We start from the raw sequence: 9755 nt of genomic DNA, 5'->3' as shown, positions 1-9755 counted from the left end.
TTGACGTAAATTTTTGAGTTAAAAAAATCATATTAAAGTTAAAATAAGTAAGCGCCGTCGAAAACAAGTCGTCAACCACTAAATCAAATTCAAGTCAAAAAAATAACAGCAGTCAAAAGCAAGTTAAATAGGTCAAAAAAATCAAAATCAAGTTGTTTTTTGACCCGGGGTGTTAATTACGACTACACACGTGGTTTTAAAGTGTGCTTAATAAATTTTAAATTTAAATATCGAAAAGTTATACTATCTACTCTTAAAAAAGAACAATCTGCAATTTGTTGATCCTAAACGGATTTTTTTAAAATTACATTTTTTATCGTTTACTTGATTTCTATCTGTGAATAAATTAAGAATATACAAATTATATTTCGCAAGATTATTGGCAATTTTAACGAAACATCAATTATTTAAATCGTTAATTTCACTATCTTATTAATGAAAATATTGCTAAATTACCTATGTAAATAAAATTTGTTGCAAAAAGGTTCCAAAAAAGTTAGACATTTAGCAGACTTCTGAAGTTAAGACGGATTAGAATTGTAAATTGAACTTTTTTGGAACTTTAAGGATTTTAATAGTAAGAAATATGGGTGATTTAGAACTTTTCGTCGATGAATTTTAAGCTAGGTGAGTACGTTGCTAAGACATTATTCTCAAAATGTATTTTTACAATATTTTTTCTTCGATTAGTTAAAAAATCTCTATATTTGATGGGAAAAATGTACTCTCTAAAAGTAAATAAACTGAATTCACTAACAATTAGTGAATATACACTAATTCAGTTTCAGAGAGTAGTCAATGTATGTTTTTAGAATTATTTTTTAAAAATGTTCTCATTCGACTCAAAATTCTTCCACATAAGGTTTCAAATGAGCTATATTTTCAACTATTAAAATCCTGAAAGTTCAACTTTAACTCTCTTAAATTCGAAACAGTGAAAAAAATGACTATTCACTATTTATCAGAGAAAAGTGTGATACTATTCAAATAGTGGCATAATTTTCACTAGCCATAAGAGAATACTCACTACCAAATAATGATTTTCACTAATTCATTTTTAGAGAGAAGTTCTAATCTATTTTAAATTTAGAACTTCTACATATTGAACTTTTCTGGAATCTTATTGGATCGGATTTTTCTTACAAAGGTAACGATCAACGATTTTCTGATAATTCGATGATTAATATAACAAAAAGATGTTACTGTGATCGAATTATTTTTTTGACAGTGTATAATTTTTGTAGCTTTTTCTTTCAGTGTAGAGATAAAACGTATAGTAAATTGGTAAATAGCAGCCTTTCTAAATTAATATTGGTCCTCATTTTCATTATTTTAAGTCGTTACCGATAATATTTATCGATAACTTATATATTAACTTATAAAATACATATACTTATTAAATCAATAGAAATTTCTAAAATTCCGAACGACAAAAAAAAATAAACAGATAACTCGCTTAATGGGTCCAACCAATTTCGTTCATGGAAATTTAAAAAACATTGCTTGGAGATAGAGTCTCAAAAAATTAAGCCAGCAAAAATTTAAATAAAACATAGTTGAGTGATTTTCATTAGTTAAAATATAAATAAACTTTTTGAAGTAATCAACATTTTTATATTTTTTAGAACTGAATTTTTTCCATTATTTATTGTTATCATTAAAAAATAAAAAATAAAAAATAATAATATAAATAATTTGTAAAAACAAAAAAGATCTAGAAATATTTATAAAGTTACAATTACAGATTAATAATATTTACTGTCTTTAAACAATCATATTGTGAATTTAAACAAAAACATGTGTAACGAATTGATTTAACATTTAATCCAATATAATTATTGTACTGCAAACAAGCATTCGATATAACGAAATGTAGATTGAAATGTATATGCTACTATTTACATTTAAAACATTGTATAAGAAAAAATAATTATGATAATAACAATAATAATAATTATAATATAAGTAATAAGAATAATAATAGTAACAACTGTAATAATTGATAATAAATACATTGAAATATTATTAATTGAATTATAAATTAAGCAAACAATAATAATTGTAATTATTTAAAATATCCAATGGCCGTCAGATAAATTTTACTGTGACCTATTTGTAATGCAAAAATGGTAAAAAAAAAAATCTTATTATTATAGAAAAATATTAATTAATTATTATGCCTACAATAAATAAAAAAAAACTTATCATAAATATTTAAATGGTTTATTTATTTCATTTAAAACCTCTCAATCATATCTTATATTTATTTATCATTTTGAAAATTTTATAGCAATTATTTTAATTAGCAATATCACAATGATGCTATTCTCTGTAATAAACGTAAACAGTATGCAGAATCAAGTGAATAGACACATTATGATTACATTATATAGATTGGAAAAGTGTAATTAGTTATGAAGCCAAGATCGTCGGTATGGTGAATATATATTCAATTTAATACCTGACGTTTCTATTGAAAACAATATCAAAGCGCTGGTGGTTATGTATAGATGTCCAAATATATATATATAGATATTAGTGGGTGAGTATCTGCAGTCAGTTGAGAAACCTTGCGATGCCCCAATTGCAATTGAAACAGACATTAATCGTAATACTACACCACTAGTAGCAACTGCGGTCATTATATTCACCTCACCATTCAAATTGCCTTTCAATTAATGCATTTAAGTGTATTATACAATACATAATATCCACTTTTTCTTCAATTTTGAATTACGTTAATTTACATTTTGTATACAGCATCATAATCGTCTATTTTTCCCTCAATAGAAATTGAAAAAATTCAAAAATTCAAAAAATGCACATCTCAATGGTTTACGTTATTAATGAAAATATATATAAATTAAAATTTCTGAATTAAGGACATGAAGATTTTAATATTTTTTCTACGGAATTATACTAGATGAATCGTTTATTTAGGAAACCCCATAAGTCAAGAAAACAAAATTTTTCAGGAAACACAAAAAACATTTTTTTGGAAAAATTTGACATTAAAATAACAAATAAATAATTGAATACAATAATGTTAGCGTCTCTGAAAAAGGTTCAAATAAGAAAAATTCAATTTTATAACTGAAACTACTAAAAAAAATTATTCAAAGTTGATTAACTTATGGGGTTTCTCAACCAAACGGAAAAAAAAGTTATAAAATCATTGTTTTTTTAAATGTTTCCACTCAAATCATTTATTACACTGATAAAATGAAGTATTAAATATGTATTTGAACTCTGAAACTCAGAAATTACAAAAAATTATAATTAATTAAACATTTTAATTAGTCATATAACAGTCAACAATAAAACAATACTTGAAATTAATTTCCCAAAAAAACGCGAATTTTAAATAAAAAAAAAAAAATCATTTCTGTAAACTAAAACTGCATATGTTTATTTGAGTTATTGACTTATGGGGTTTCTCAATTAAATGAAATTGCTGTCACCCCGTTAATTTTTTTTTAAACGCTGATTTGATACATATTTTGATTGATTTCTATGGAGGGACATCTAAAGAACCAAAAAATGCAAAAAACCCAATTTCGTAAAAAACATGACTTATGGGGTTTCTCAAATAAACGTTTCAGATATATACATTAGTTTTCATAACAAATACTCGAAAACTACACCAATGAGTGCTAAATTTACGGAATGTCTATGGTACAAAAATAAAATTTAAAAACTAAGATTTTTTTTTTGTGTCGTCACTGACATTTAAGAAGTGTTGAATTTATTTCTCGTACTACCCGAATTTTATGCTGGATAATTTTAATACAATTTTTGAGTTACAATTCAACACAAATAGTCTGTGTTAAAAAATAATACAAATATTGTTATTGTCTAGACCTTTTTAACACACAGATTATGCTGATTTGAACACAATTTTTTTTACCGTGCGGAGTACACTAAATTTTAATACTTAAAATAGTAATAAATGAAATAAAATCGTAGTGGTTAAATTTTGGTTGAGCGAAAAATAATGAGAATGAGTATAGGATACCGGTTAGCCGCATCATATGAAAAATATGGAATTCTATCTAAATGCAAATACACCCAGGATATGTGTATGTTACGTAACAGAAGTAGTAGTAGAAGCATATGCTGGGCACACGTGTCGCAAACCTAAAGATTTGCCATTACATTGAAAACTTATTCCAAGTATGTTTCAAATTTTTTTTTTCAAAGTAAATTTTCTTTTCTGAATATTTCATCTTTTAAATTCATCGTTGATTCATAAATTTAAAATAACAAACTTAATAATAAACTGTTATTTTTTTTGTTTACAAATATAAATAGCAGCCGATTAATTAATTTGTACAGATGTAAATATTATTTCGAGTATATTAAATATAATATGTAATAAAAAATCAATGTATCGGAATAAAGTGATTCAGTTATTCATTGCCACTGTGGTGTCAGTGATAAAATTGAATCGAATACAATTTTACCCGCTCAACTGATTGAATTCCGATGGGATCTGGTTAGAGTCATAATTCGGTGTTTTCTTTCTCAGCAGCAATTCGAGTATTTTTTTTTTTTTTTTTTTGGTTTAGCTATCTGACACTTGAGTAAATTTAGGTCGACGAATATATAGAAGTAAAATATGTAAGGAAACAAAGGTAAAATGAAGTGACGGCGAAAAAAATGTCACATGACACTGACATAACAATATAAAAAGGATTTTTTTTTTCTTATAAATAGCAAGAGAGAGAGAACAAGTAATTGAAAGGAACTATTTAAAGCAGCCCGAGGTGGCTTTTTAATCGGTCAGATCAAGTGGCTCGTGTTGTGACAGCAATTGTAATATTATATCAACCAACTTTAAATCCTTTATATTTGCTGTGGGAACTTTTTTTTTGCAATTTATTTTTATATTTTATTTCATTCTATTTATAATAATATATATGTAACGATACGATTAATCATTAATTAATAATTTTATTTAAATTTGAAATTTTATATTTTTATACTGAATAGGATTTAAACTTTTTATTCACTGCTACCTACATGGCAAACAATAAATACTATTGGTTACTACTCCCGATAGTAATCAGTACTACCTGGATAAAAAAAATGAAGATGGCAGTCATCAGTTATTTACATTGCAGTGACTACTATCTGGATTACATTACTTACTTTTTAGATAGAACTCAATAATATCTAGATAGCGAACACAGCATTATAAATAGCTGAGACTGCCATCTTCATTGTAGTTTTTTACAGATGGTACAGACTACTATCTGAGATTGTAACGAGTATGTTTTTCTGTGTTCATGTTGATAAAGAAGTTAAAAGAATAAACACAATAATATATGATCAGCTACACGGAAAAAAAATTCGACGAAAAATTCCAATATTACTATCGTAATCCTGGACTATACTTTTATTATCTGTAACTTTCAAATATATGATACGAAAATTTACAGTTTGTAAAAGATTTTTTACTATTCACTATCGTAATTTTATTAAGAGCTTGTTGTATAAAATTCAATAAGAAATATTACAATGTTACTATCGTAAATAGTAAAAGAATAAAAAATGAGATTTAATTATAATATTTATTCTTTTATTCTTCCTCTTAATTTACAGTGCTGCCTCTATGTTTTTACAATACAAGTCACAAAAATTACGATAGTTGAATTGTAAATTTTTTGACATGGTATAGTATATGCCATCTGAAGCGTTTCCGTATGAAAGACAAATGTCACAATACCATGATGTGATGCTTGTGTGAGTATATATATATATATATATATATACAAATGATGACATCTACTTTGTCTGTATTATTTGTGGTTCAACTATATATATTTATAAATCAGTTCATCTTTATCCACAGTGTAGTGCAGAAATAGAGGTTATTTTTCATGACGTTTTTCGGACAATTGTAAATAAGAAATTTAAAAAAAAAACTGTGCTTTCTTCATAACAAACCTACATAGATTCTGGAATATAATAATTTGGTAGTGTAAGTATAATTTATACTATTTAATTTTTATTAAACTGAATATTCTGTGGGTATATCGTTCGTTTTAAAATTATTTCTCTGGACATGAAGTTTATTTTTATAAACAATTTAGTAGTATTATGTGGTCATAGGATAAATGATTCTAAATGAATGAAAATTTATTTTTTCTAATAAATTCAATTCTCCTAATTTTGTTACAGGATATTCTTCATTTGTCGACAATAACCTCAAATTATGGACATTTAAAGTTTCTTTATGGATACTGAAGTTAGCAGACGCCTAATAATTTTTGGATTTTTTTACAAATGATAAATTATAGAAAAAAAGTATTCGAAAAAATTGCACCTATGGTTTTTTTAAATTTTCTACATGTGCGTATTTTGAATACAAAGAAATGAGTTATTTATTCAAAAGGAAAAAATTATAATACTTTTGGAATCTGATGTAATATTATAACTTATAAAGTTAAAATAATTAATGCTAAATTTTATATACACCAAAAAAATATATTTGAAAAAATATTAAATAAATATTTTATTATTACTACTTCAACATGTTTTATTTTTATTTCGAGATTGTATTTTCCTTCTTAATTTAACTGTTAAAAAAAAAAAAAAATTCCAAATGATAAATTTTTCTTTTCTATTAATTATAAGTTCTACTTTCTTAAGAAAATATATTTTACTCCATTGACTTCTAATTATTATTTTATATTTAAAGAAATTCTACATTACCGACTCATTCATTTTACGATAGTTGTATTAGAATTTATGTTGACGCAAATTGTATAATTTACTCTATAGTATCTGATTTTTTCTTTCAGGTAGTAGTATAAATTATAAAATAAAAATTACGATAGTCTATTGTAAAAATTATTATTGAAAACTTATAGTCCAGCGTTACAATACTATATAATGAAAATTACGATAGTTAAATCGTAAAAAATCCGTGAATTTTTTTTCCGTGTAGAAAACAGATCTCATCTGTAAAAAAGTGCGCCAAGTATGCAATAAAATGTTAAATTTTTTTCTGACGCTTAGGTATTATTTTTAAATAATATAAAAAAAAATTTAATTTAAAAATTACACAAATTACTTGGCAAGCCAGAATTATGTTCATTTATGACTTATTTAAGCTGTTACTGATTCGCTGAGTTTATCTATATGATCATTAAATTAAATTTGTTATTTATTATATAAACATTATACCTAAGCACTAGAAAAAAATTTTAACTTTTCATCCAATTTTATTAAATAAGAAATCAACAAATATCAATAAATGACTTAAATTGAACAGAAATTGTCCATTTTTATGTGCCGCTTAGGTACTTGGTGAATATTTTGATTTCAAAAATTTTCACTCTGATAAATGTATACTTAACGCACTTTTTACAGACGAAATTTTTGTCTGATTATTATTTCTATAAACAATTAATGAAGGAATTTCTTCAGTAGTCATTTTATTCCATTTATTACAAAACATTTATTTTATTTGACAAAATTTCTTTCATTTGATACCCTTCAGCATTTTTAAGTGTAGAAAACGGTCTAATAAAATTTAAATTGATTCAGTTTTCAAAAAATTTGTACAAGCCAATAGATTTTAATTTTCAAGTTTAATGGCCATTTCTTGGGAGACATTAAAATTTGTAAACAAATAACTATAAAATCGAATTTTCGATCATCATTAACACCATGGAGCCAACTAACCTAAAAATGTACAAGGGGGATGAAGGATTTTTTTTGTGAGTGATTCTACATAACAGAATAATTTAGAGTATTTATTATAATGTATTTAATCCATACATATTATATAATAAATAGTTAAATAAATATATATTGTCAAATGTAAGGTGCAAAAATTACTAAAAATATCAAAAATAGTCATAATAGATTTTCAAATTGAAACCGAGAGACCAAATATTAAGAATAGAAACGAAAAATTATGAATACATTATTACACTAATACATTAATAAAGACTTGACTGCTTTCTCAACGTGATTCACGAAGTTTATATTCAATTACTCTAATTATATATCGAAAACGATAGATCGACAGAAAATGATAGTAATTATAATAATAATGTAATTAATTTATTAAATGTGTTAAAGTATCGAATTCAAAGTAAGAATGATTAACAATTATCGGGACATTGAAATTTCAATGTTGTTTAAACATCAACAATGTTGTGGTGTCCCCTAAGGTATGATTATGTATACCAGATAGGTGTACGTAACACTCTTATACTAAATAAAATTATAATGCTACAAAAAGTATTTAGCTTTGGAATATAATATTTCTGAGATATGTTTCTGACCAAGGACAACGCATGCAGCTGAGCGCGATCTCGCGGCGAGCACCGAACTACTCTTGCCGCTGTTGCCTAGCATTGGTGATTTCCCCTTCCATCATTCACAATATTCAGATGACTGAGACTGACCTGTTTCAAAACTGTGGTAGAGAAATGATCTCTAGTTAGTTAAATTATTCTCAGCGAAAAGTGTAACGATCGAGATCTTTATAGTAAACCAGAATTATTTTACATTATTGTGGATGCCAATGTGTACCTAACTCCTTATATAGTAAAGAAGAATTAGATTTAAACAATTTTCATTAAATAGACAAGTTCGGAGTTTATGTTTACTTGATTATCATGATAAAGTCTATTAGTATTATTACATGCTTAAATATCGCTTAGATACTGCTTTCAAATGAAGTAACTCGATAGAAGTTACTAGATAAAGAATTATAAGATTTTTTACATCTTTACAATAACCATAATTTATGGAGTTTGGGTTGATTTGTTTATATCGATATATATTTTTTACAGTAAATATTTATCAACTGTTGAAACAATTTTTTTTTTATTTGGTAGGCTAATATTTCATTAATTTAGCTTAATTATTATTTTATTTTGGTGTTACTTTCATACAGTTAATTGATATAATATACTCCAATTATTACTTCAGTAAAAAAACAAATGTTGGGAAATCTAAAATGCACCAATTAAGATTGTTCTTGCGGCAATCGGTGCGGTTTAGTGAGTTTTAGATTGGATTAGAATTTAAAATCGATCCATCCAATTTTTTCGAAGATATTCTAAAAAATACGTTTCTTATCATTTCTTTCTCCAACGATATCTCTCGAACGTATTAACCGATTGAGATGGATCTTGTGGCAGTCGATGCATTTTATTGAATTCTAAAGCTGATTGACGAACTTAATAGGGAAAAAAAAAATATATTTCATTTTCGTATTTCTTAATTATTTCAGAGTCTATGTCATCGAATGATCTGAAAATTTCAGAAAAGTTGATGGCTAACAAGCTCTTTCGATTGCCGCCTTAACCATCCAAATCGGTTCATTAGTTAAAAAGTTATAGACACACACACACACACACACACACACACACACACACACACACACACACATAGGAAATATGAGTTCCGCAACGGACACAAGTGAAACAGCTGGAATTACAACTAATTAACTATGGGCACTTTTGAAGAACACCAAATGCCCTATAATTTGCGACCAAAACCGCCTTGATATCATGAAACGCAGCTGAGTATTAGAAAGTTAAAAAAAAAGTAATTTAATTTACGTGTATTTTAAATGGGAAATCTTTAAAATCAAATAGCAAGTACTTAGCGTTGGAATTAAGAGCTCATATTTGGTGAGAATTTTTTTTTTTCGATGTAGATTGAGATTTTGCTTGAGCACTCAAAAAAAAAAAAAACTTTCGCGGAAATGAATCACCCTAACACACACA

At 25.8% G+C, this 9755-nt stretch overlaps 1 long non-coding RNA gene across 1 annotated transcript; it reads left to right on the top strand.

The window, feature by feature from the left end:
- Positions 1 to 5626: 5626 nt before the first annotated feature.
- LOC130678448 (uncharacterized) lies at positions 5627 to 6473 on the top strand. Its single transcript, XR_008991829.1, has 3 exons — positions 5627 to 5745; positions 5855 to 5983; positions 6184 to 6473. It is a non-coding gene; the product is annotated as an uncharacterized LOC130678448 (long non-coding RNA).
- Positions 6474 to 9755: the final 3282 nt, after the last annotated feature.

This window comes from Microplitis mediator, chromosome 2 (assembly GCF_029852145.1).
Source record: "Microplitis mediator isolate UGA2020A chromosome 2, iyMicMedi2.1, whole genome shotgun sequence".
NCBI lineage: Eukaryota > Metazoa > Arthropoda > Insecta > Hymenoptera > Braconidae > Microplitis > Microplitis mediator.
This window is presented reverse-complemented; position numbering and strand designations above follow the sequence as displayed.